At 37.6% G+C, this 7725-nt stretch overlaps 1 non-coding gene across 1 annotated transcript; it reads right to left on the bottom strand.

The window, feature by feature from the left end:
* Nucleotides 1-6961: 6961 nt before the first annotated feature.
* LOC129772283 (U4 spliceosomal RNA) lies at nucleotides 6962-7096 on the bottom strand. Its single transcript, XR_008742593.1, has one exon. It is a non-coding gene; the product is annotated as a U4 spliceosomal RNA (small nuclear RNA).
* Nucleotides 7097-7725: the final 629 nt, after the last annotated feature.

Here is a 7725-nt window from a genome sequence, read left to right as displayed (position 1 = left end):
TGAATGTAATATTAGAGGCAAGCTCTAAAACTCGCGTAACCACAGTGCAAGTCCGAAGAAAATTCTCTAACGAAAAATACCCCGGCCAGAACGGGAATCGAGCCCGAACCCCCGGAATGGAAACTGTCTTTACCAAGGATGACATATGCGGTAATCATGAGTATAATGAAGGAATGCAATTCGTTTCGAGGTTATAATGGGTAATTTGGCATCAATTCATAAAATCCGGAAAGTCATGGCATGGTTTGATGAATAAGGGCTTTAAATTCTGGACTGGTCAGCTTGTTTACTAAATCAAAACCCTATCAAGAACTTATGAGGATTGATCGTACGAATAGTAGAAGCAGCTTACAAGCAGTATGGCTGATTCGAAGAGCTTAAACGAGCAGAATCCTCTGCGTAGAACGAGATACACACTACAACCTGGCGCAGCTTGGTCGAAACCACCCCGAATAGTTTATTTGAACTGGTTGAGAACTAAAGATGACCTACAAATTAAAAACTTATTGTAATTTATGTAAAATCGACTTGAATAATTTATGTGAAATTGACTTTTTGACGTAGGACTACGTCTAACCGGAAGATATAGGGGGTGAAATGGAAATCTAGGCACTGAACAAGTAGGAAAAAATGCAAGATTTGGAACGTTTATAACTCGAGCATTTCTCAATAGATCGCAAAGGTTTTTGCATCAATTGATAGGAAATATATCTACGCATCTATCATAACGAATAACATTTCATTTTTCTTGAGATAAATAATTGAATAATTGTGAAATATCAAGCATTGTCCAAATGCACTATGTGCCCATTTTTGATTGGTCCATTTTGTGCTCCTCAAATCGTACCGACCAAAACGGGCAACCAGAGCAGCAGCGAAATAGAATGAAGCACGATTGGAAAGGAAAAAGAAAAAAAAAGAACGAAACATTGGTCGCAGTCTCACACATGCGTAATTCTCGAGCCAGCCAGTCAGCTTAAAAATCCCCGCTCCGCTGCCGTAACGATCATTCTCATTCAAACCGTACACCACATCAGTTCGCATCACAACACATCAACAAACCAAACCAAGCAGCCAAATCTGGACATGGCAAAGGAGGAAAAATTAAGGGAAAGGCAAAACCCGCTCGAATCGTGTCGGTCTGGAGTTCCCCGCAAGGGTAGCTAGGTCGAGCGCATTAGTACCAGTGCACCAGTCCACCAAGCCGGCGTTATATAGTTTCGGCCGCCGAAGTGATCGAGTTAGCTGCCAAAGCTGCTCGCGCCGAAAACAAAACCCGCATTCGGAACAGAACACATTCGGTTCGGTGGACATCAAGTCAACAGGCAGTTGCAACGAGTGGTGAATGGCAAACGCAATCGCAAAACGGCAGCTGGTAGCAGAAGAAAATAGTTTGTTCTTTATACAATATGCTTTGGTGGCAAATCCAGAACAAGGCGGCATCGAGGGCGTTCGAAATGGTTTTTTTCAAAACCACGAGTACAAAGTTTTCTAAATTGAAACCATTCCATAAAACAAGGCGCTTATCAGGGCCATTAAACCTTTCAAAAAAGAGTTTACGAAATATAGTTCAATGTTTTCTAAAATAATATCCAAAATAATAATAAAAAACAATTTGATTTTTTCATAATTTGTTTGCCAGGATCTGCTGAGTATGTGAATTTGGCAGTTGTTCTGAGCTTATTGATATTTGGGGACTTTCCTGATTATTCAATTTACACCAATTCTTAAATTGTTTCCAGATTAAAAGTACAGTAATTTACAATTAGTTCGACATTTAGCTAATTGGACGGACATGTAATGCGACATAATTAGTTGGACATTTTTGTAAACATAGAGATCCAAATTATGACCCCACATTGAAAGTCGACACTGTACCACTGTCATCGCAAATGTTCAATTACAGGTTAAAATCGCCTCCAATGCGACACTGAGTGGTGCTTCGGCACGTCGCATTGAATGTAATTTACTGTACAACATGTCACAAAGCTGGATGGGAAGAAATTTTCCAACTGTGAAAGCTGTGGCGAGTGGCAACAAATCGCTAAACAGGAAGGTTTAGCCGAACAAGATGGGGATATCAAGTGATAACAAAACAATAAACTCTTTAGAATGAAGATAATTTTGTGATCCTGAAAAGGACCCTTTTTAGCCTGCATGTGAATCCAACGAGCGAACAAATCGTAATGAATGTATTTTTTTGCCATCGCTGCCTTTTAACGCTCATTCGTTCGTCTCGTTGGACTCGTCCCTTTGGCTGAGTCTGCCGATTTGTCTCTATCCTGTGAGCGTGTACCGCTAGAGTATAAAGCGCGCGGATCCAAAAAAAATATCTCATTTTCTTTCAAACCGTAAACCAGTGTGGTTGTACGGCATCGTTTAGCATCGCATCGCATCACATCATAAAAAGAAAACAAGCAGCAACGTGGACGTGTTGACGTAACAAAGGAGGACAAGTTAAGGGAAAGGCAAAGTCTCACTCGAACCGTGCATGTTTCCAGTTCCCTGTTGGTCGCATTCATTGATTGCTCCGCAAGGGTAACTAGGCCGAACGGATTGGTGCCGGAGCACCAGTATACCTAACAGCGATTATAGAGTTTCGACCGTCGGAGTGCTCGAGTTGGCTTGCAAAGCTGCTCACGACAATCAGAAAACACGCATCAAGAACAGAGCAGCTTCGGTTCGGCGCTCGTCAAGAAAACAAGCGAGTGGCAATCGCAATCGCAAAACGGCAGCAGGTAGAAGAAAGAAAAAGTTTGTTTATACAGACCGCTTTGGTGGCAAAACCAGCCACCGTAAAACACAGCGCTTTACAGGGCCATTAAACCATTCAAAAAAGAGTTATTAAAAGTTTTTCACAATACCAATGCATTCTAAAGTGACATAATATGACATATAATATAAACTGTTTTGTTTTGTTTATGCTTGTTCTTGAACTGGTTGGGGTTTTTTAAATTGATCATTCAGTTTTCACAAACCCATGTATAGTTTCCGAAATAAAAGTGGCTTCAAATTACAACACATTGTATGCAGGATGGCATAAACGAATTTTCTCGGTAGCAAGAACTGCTTTCTTTGGTTGACTGACTGACGTTACATCTGCATTGTATAGGAAAATAACTAAGGAGCAACATGATGAGCTATGTATTTCCTGCTGCTCTGTTCTTATTTTAAGTTCTTATAGTTCGTTTATTTTTCAACAGATCGTCTCCAAAACCTCAGTTCTTTTTTATTTTTATTTACTTTGTTTACGGATACTACAAATCTTACAATTCATTCGTCTCCGAAACCACAGTTTAAGGTACGGTAATGTGCTCAATAATGAAATATATGATAGTGAATGAGTTGATGACTACCTATGCATTCCCTATCACAGCCATCATTTTGATTGTACGATATATGCATACGCCGAAAGATGCCCGGCGTTGAGCATTTAATAAGTACAAAGCCTTTAGAAAAAAATCAAGAATCAAGTTTGTAAAAAAAAACGCAAAAACACAACACCAAAGGTTCTTTTCAGAACCCCCAACATGTTCATAAAAAGTAAACAGTAAAGTAATTCATTTTTCAGGTAGATAGGTAGGTAGAAGAAAATAAAACAATATAATTAAAATATATATTTAGCAAAAGCTGTCCCCTTTGTATAGTCCTACGTCACTCCGGTTATGTCCCCGACATTACCCACCCGTCTTTTGTGAGTGAGAGTTTTTCCATCTGGTTCTATAGTTATGAAACACTGGAATTTTCGTTTTTTTAATGTTTCGCGCCTGAACACAACAATAAAGTCCAAATGGCCATACACTATATATTTCAACTCAACCGACTTACATATCTCTGGAAACTCAGAAAAAAATAGTGGTTCTATAGTTGCACTAGAGCTCAGACAGAATAAGTATCCCTTCACAAACTGAATTCGGCATTTTGACCGCTTGACCGTTTTTATGTACCGCGAGATTTTATATGAAACTAGCTGACCCGGCACACTTCGTCTCACCCAAAATTTATTTTTCGTTGTCACATCCACGTTTTCTTATTAAGCGCACGTTAATGGGTTCAATCGCAAAAATATTTATTGATTGATCTTTTAATCTACCCTTTAAAATTACCTTTTTCTAGTGAATATTTTGAGTGTTGAATAAAACACACTAATGTATTGTAAGTGTGTTTGAATATTTTAACGATCTTTAAAATAAATCGAATGTGACCGATAAAAAAATGAATTAAATGATTTGAACGAAAGGGTATATGATGTTTCTTTGTGTATTTCATTAACGTAACTGACATGTTTGATCTCTTAAAAGTTAAACGTCAACTGAAAAAAATAATATAAGTTTGTCGTAAAGTAGAAAAAATGAAATATAGAAAATCAATATTTATTGCTGTCTCCTTGTTAGAAAATACGTGCATGTGATTTTCAACATGGCTTAGTTTATAACAGCTTGGTCTTGTTCATAAATTGGAAAACAGCGATATGCCAGCTAACTTCAATGGAGCTGATTAATCGGCCTGTTTGGAATCGCGTTATTTTATCGTTGTCATTCAATCGAGGAGTGTTCACATCGGTAATCTAAGTTTGAAACACAGCCATATTGCTTCCTTTATTCATGGATGTTTTTATTACTCTTCAACGATTTGTAGAACTCAATATTCATATATGCATATGAGTGATCGGATTTTACAATTCGATCAAAATCGACTTTTACACTCTTAAATTCGTTCGCCTTGTCGCGAAACAATGGTCAAAATAAGTCATCCGTATTTGTGTTTTACTCTCTATCTGATCGGCATAATTCCGGAAATAATTCTAAATTGTTGAAATTTGAATGAAAATTATTATTCGATTTCGTTTGGATGCTAAATTTGTTTTGAATGTGTTTGAATGCTAAATTTTGCGTGTTTATTCCACCCGAAAAACCATTACTATTTTTGCTTCATAGAAATGGAACATGGACACCAGTGTTGTTTACGTCGAATTGCGTGGCAAGGTTGTCACAATTGCTCAACTCGATTGGACTTGAGCTTGAACAGAATGCAAAATTACGCTTTTTCCATTCAACAGAATACAACCAACAATATGTGGGGACGACTACGATCGAACTTCATTTTGTGTTTGAACACACGCGTAATGTCATGACAATGCATTGCGCTTTGGCCTGACTATAACTAAAGCTGTGTCGGCGTTGCTCATGATAGTGTCTCGCAAGTGAATGTATTATTCCTCGCACCGCTTTTGTTGATTGTGTAGTAAGAATTGCAGTCGAGATTGAACGCTTCGCGTATATGTCGACCATAAATTGTTGGCACAGCTTACGATATCTTGAATTGGCGTTTCTTGACCATGTCAAATCACCATATGATAAACATAAAAATCCTTCGAGCGCGCCCTCTGTTTGTTTCGTCGCATGTTCATAAATATTAAATCAAAATGAGAAATGATGTTCATAATGAATTAAGTATCTGTGACGGGGTTTCGTTGGTCTAATGTTTATTCAAGAGATTTTTCGTAAACCCTTCTGACTTGCACTGTAGTCACGCGTATTCTTGAGCTTGCCACTCCAGAATACATTCAAGGCGTATTGTTCGTCATAGAAATCTCAACTATTTACTAATAAAAATGACGCAAGTAGTACTACGTTGAGAAGGCAAACCTTGGGAACGTTAGTGCCATTGAAGAAGAACATAGCGAAGGTCGTATGAACGGTGTGTGTCAACGATGAATTCCAGATTATTGTTTTTTCTTCGCATTAAATTTCTCGTGTCACCGTGCTATCATGATTCCAGCAGCGCTTGTGCTTTGGATCTACACACGTGCTCTCCAGCTGATGTTTTATCAGGGTTGATGGCAATAGCGTGATTGTCATTTTGTAATCCGAGCAAATGTGATTTGAAGAATTTCGATAACTCATTGTGCTCATTCAAAAAGGCTTCCAGCTTGATGTTACTTGTGTATTTGTAGATGGATGTTCAATGAAGCGGGCGTTACGCCATCAGTCATTGAACAACTTAAATAAATTCGTTCTGTTGAAAAAACGAACAACGGTTAAATTATTAGAATATTTTTGACACAAAAATAATAAAATCGCAATTAAAAATAGGGAATTGGGGTCAAAATTTAAGGTTATATGTATGGTATGAAATCAAATTTTTGAAAAAAAATATCCAGATATTTTTTTCTGCATAGAGCCACCCTATTCGGTATTAAATGTATGGTTATCGGTATCCTACTGGTATCATATATAGTTTACAACCTATTCTCGTACCTACCAAGTATTTTGAGTATAATTTCATCGAAATCGGTCGAGCCGTTTCGAAGGAGTTCAGTAACAAACACCGTGACACGAGATTTATATATATATATATATATTTATATATAGATATTCTTGAATTTGACACAGATCATTGTGGAGTTTTAGTGAAAATGAATGTTGATGAATTTGGTTAAGGAGAAGAAGGTATTGGAAATTATATTGAAATTGTTATGTCGAAATCCAGACAGTTCTTCAAAAGTAAAAGTTGGTAGCTAATATCGAGGATTTCTAATGAAAAACATTATTTTTATATCAAACCAGCTTTTATGTTAAACTAGTATCCAAAAACCCTCGCATCCCAAATTTGGCTCTATTGCTTGATTAGTTCTCGAGTTATGCAGAAGTTTGTGTTTCAGTTGTATGGCAGTCCCCTTGCCCTTAGAGAGGGGGTAGGTGTGTCGAACGATTGTGTCACATTTACCCGAAACCCATTCACCCAAAAGACAGTTACCCAAAAAACATTCACCCGAATTCCACTCACCCGAATGTAAGAAATACCCGAATGTAAGAAATACCCGAATGTAAGAAATACCCGAATGTAAGAAATACCCGAATGCGACAGCTACCAGAATGTTGCATCTACCCGAACTGACACTTGCCCAAATGCAATACTTACCCGAATGCAGCAATTGTCCCAATGAAACAGTTACCCGAATGTAACATTTACCCGAACGCGGCACTTACCCGAAAGAAGGATATATTCGAATAATACGCAATTCTTTTTCATCTAGCAATAATCGCATCTCGGTAAAATCTCATTAGTTACGATAGCGCCACTACGCAAAGCTTCAAACATTATTATTAGGAACTATTTGTATATTTATTTCTGATCTGTGTTATATGAAGATCATATTTGTCTCGTACGTTCATTTTCATTCAAAAAGTATTTTTCGTAGTTAGTGCAATTTGAGAAGTGATGGCTTTGAATAAAATTCTTTTCAAAATAATGAAAAGTGGAAGAAATCAGTTTTATAACGTTTATCCATTCATATGGATGACGCAGCGCGTTTACTCAAAAGAAAGCTGACAATTACGTATCATGGCACTGACACATACGTATCATGGCACTGAAGTTAAATTTTGATTATGAATTTATTTTTTCGCAATAAAATTTATTCTGAGATCGAAATACATGACATGCATAGTTAACCGGGCAAACATAATGTACCAGGTAAACGTATGCCGTCCTGACTAATGAATCGTCTCCTATGTCAAACCGCCTGGGTGACGACTCGGATTGCGTCACCCAGGCGGTTTGATGCCGGCTCGCTTCTTTATACTCGTTGAATTGGGACTTCGCCCTCATTACTTTGAACTCAGAATAAATTTCATCACGACATAATAAATTCATGATAAAAACTGCGCTGCGGTGGTATATACGTAAGTACCATTTTATTTCTTATCTATACTCTAAACA

The sequence above is a fragment of the Toxorhynchites rutilus genome, chromosome 2 (assembly GCF_029784135.1).
Source record: "Toxorhynchites rutilus septentrionalis strain SRP chromosome 2, ASM2978413v1, whole genome shotgun sequence".
NCBI lineage: Eukaryota > Metazoa > Arthropoda > Insecta > Diptera > Culicidae > Toxorhynchites > Toxorhynchites rutilus.
Note: the sequence above shows the minus strand (reverse complement) of the source record. Positions and strands in the feature narration are given on the sequence as shown.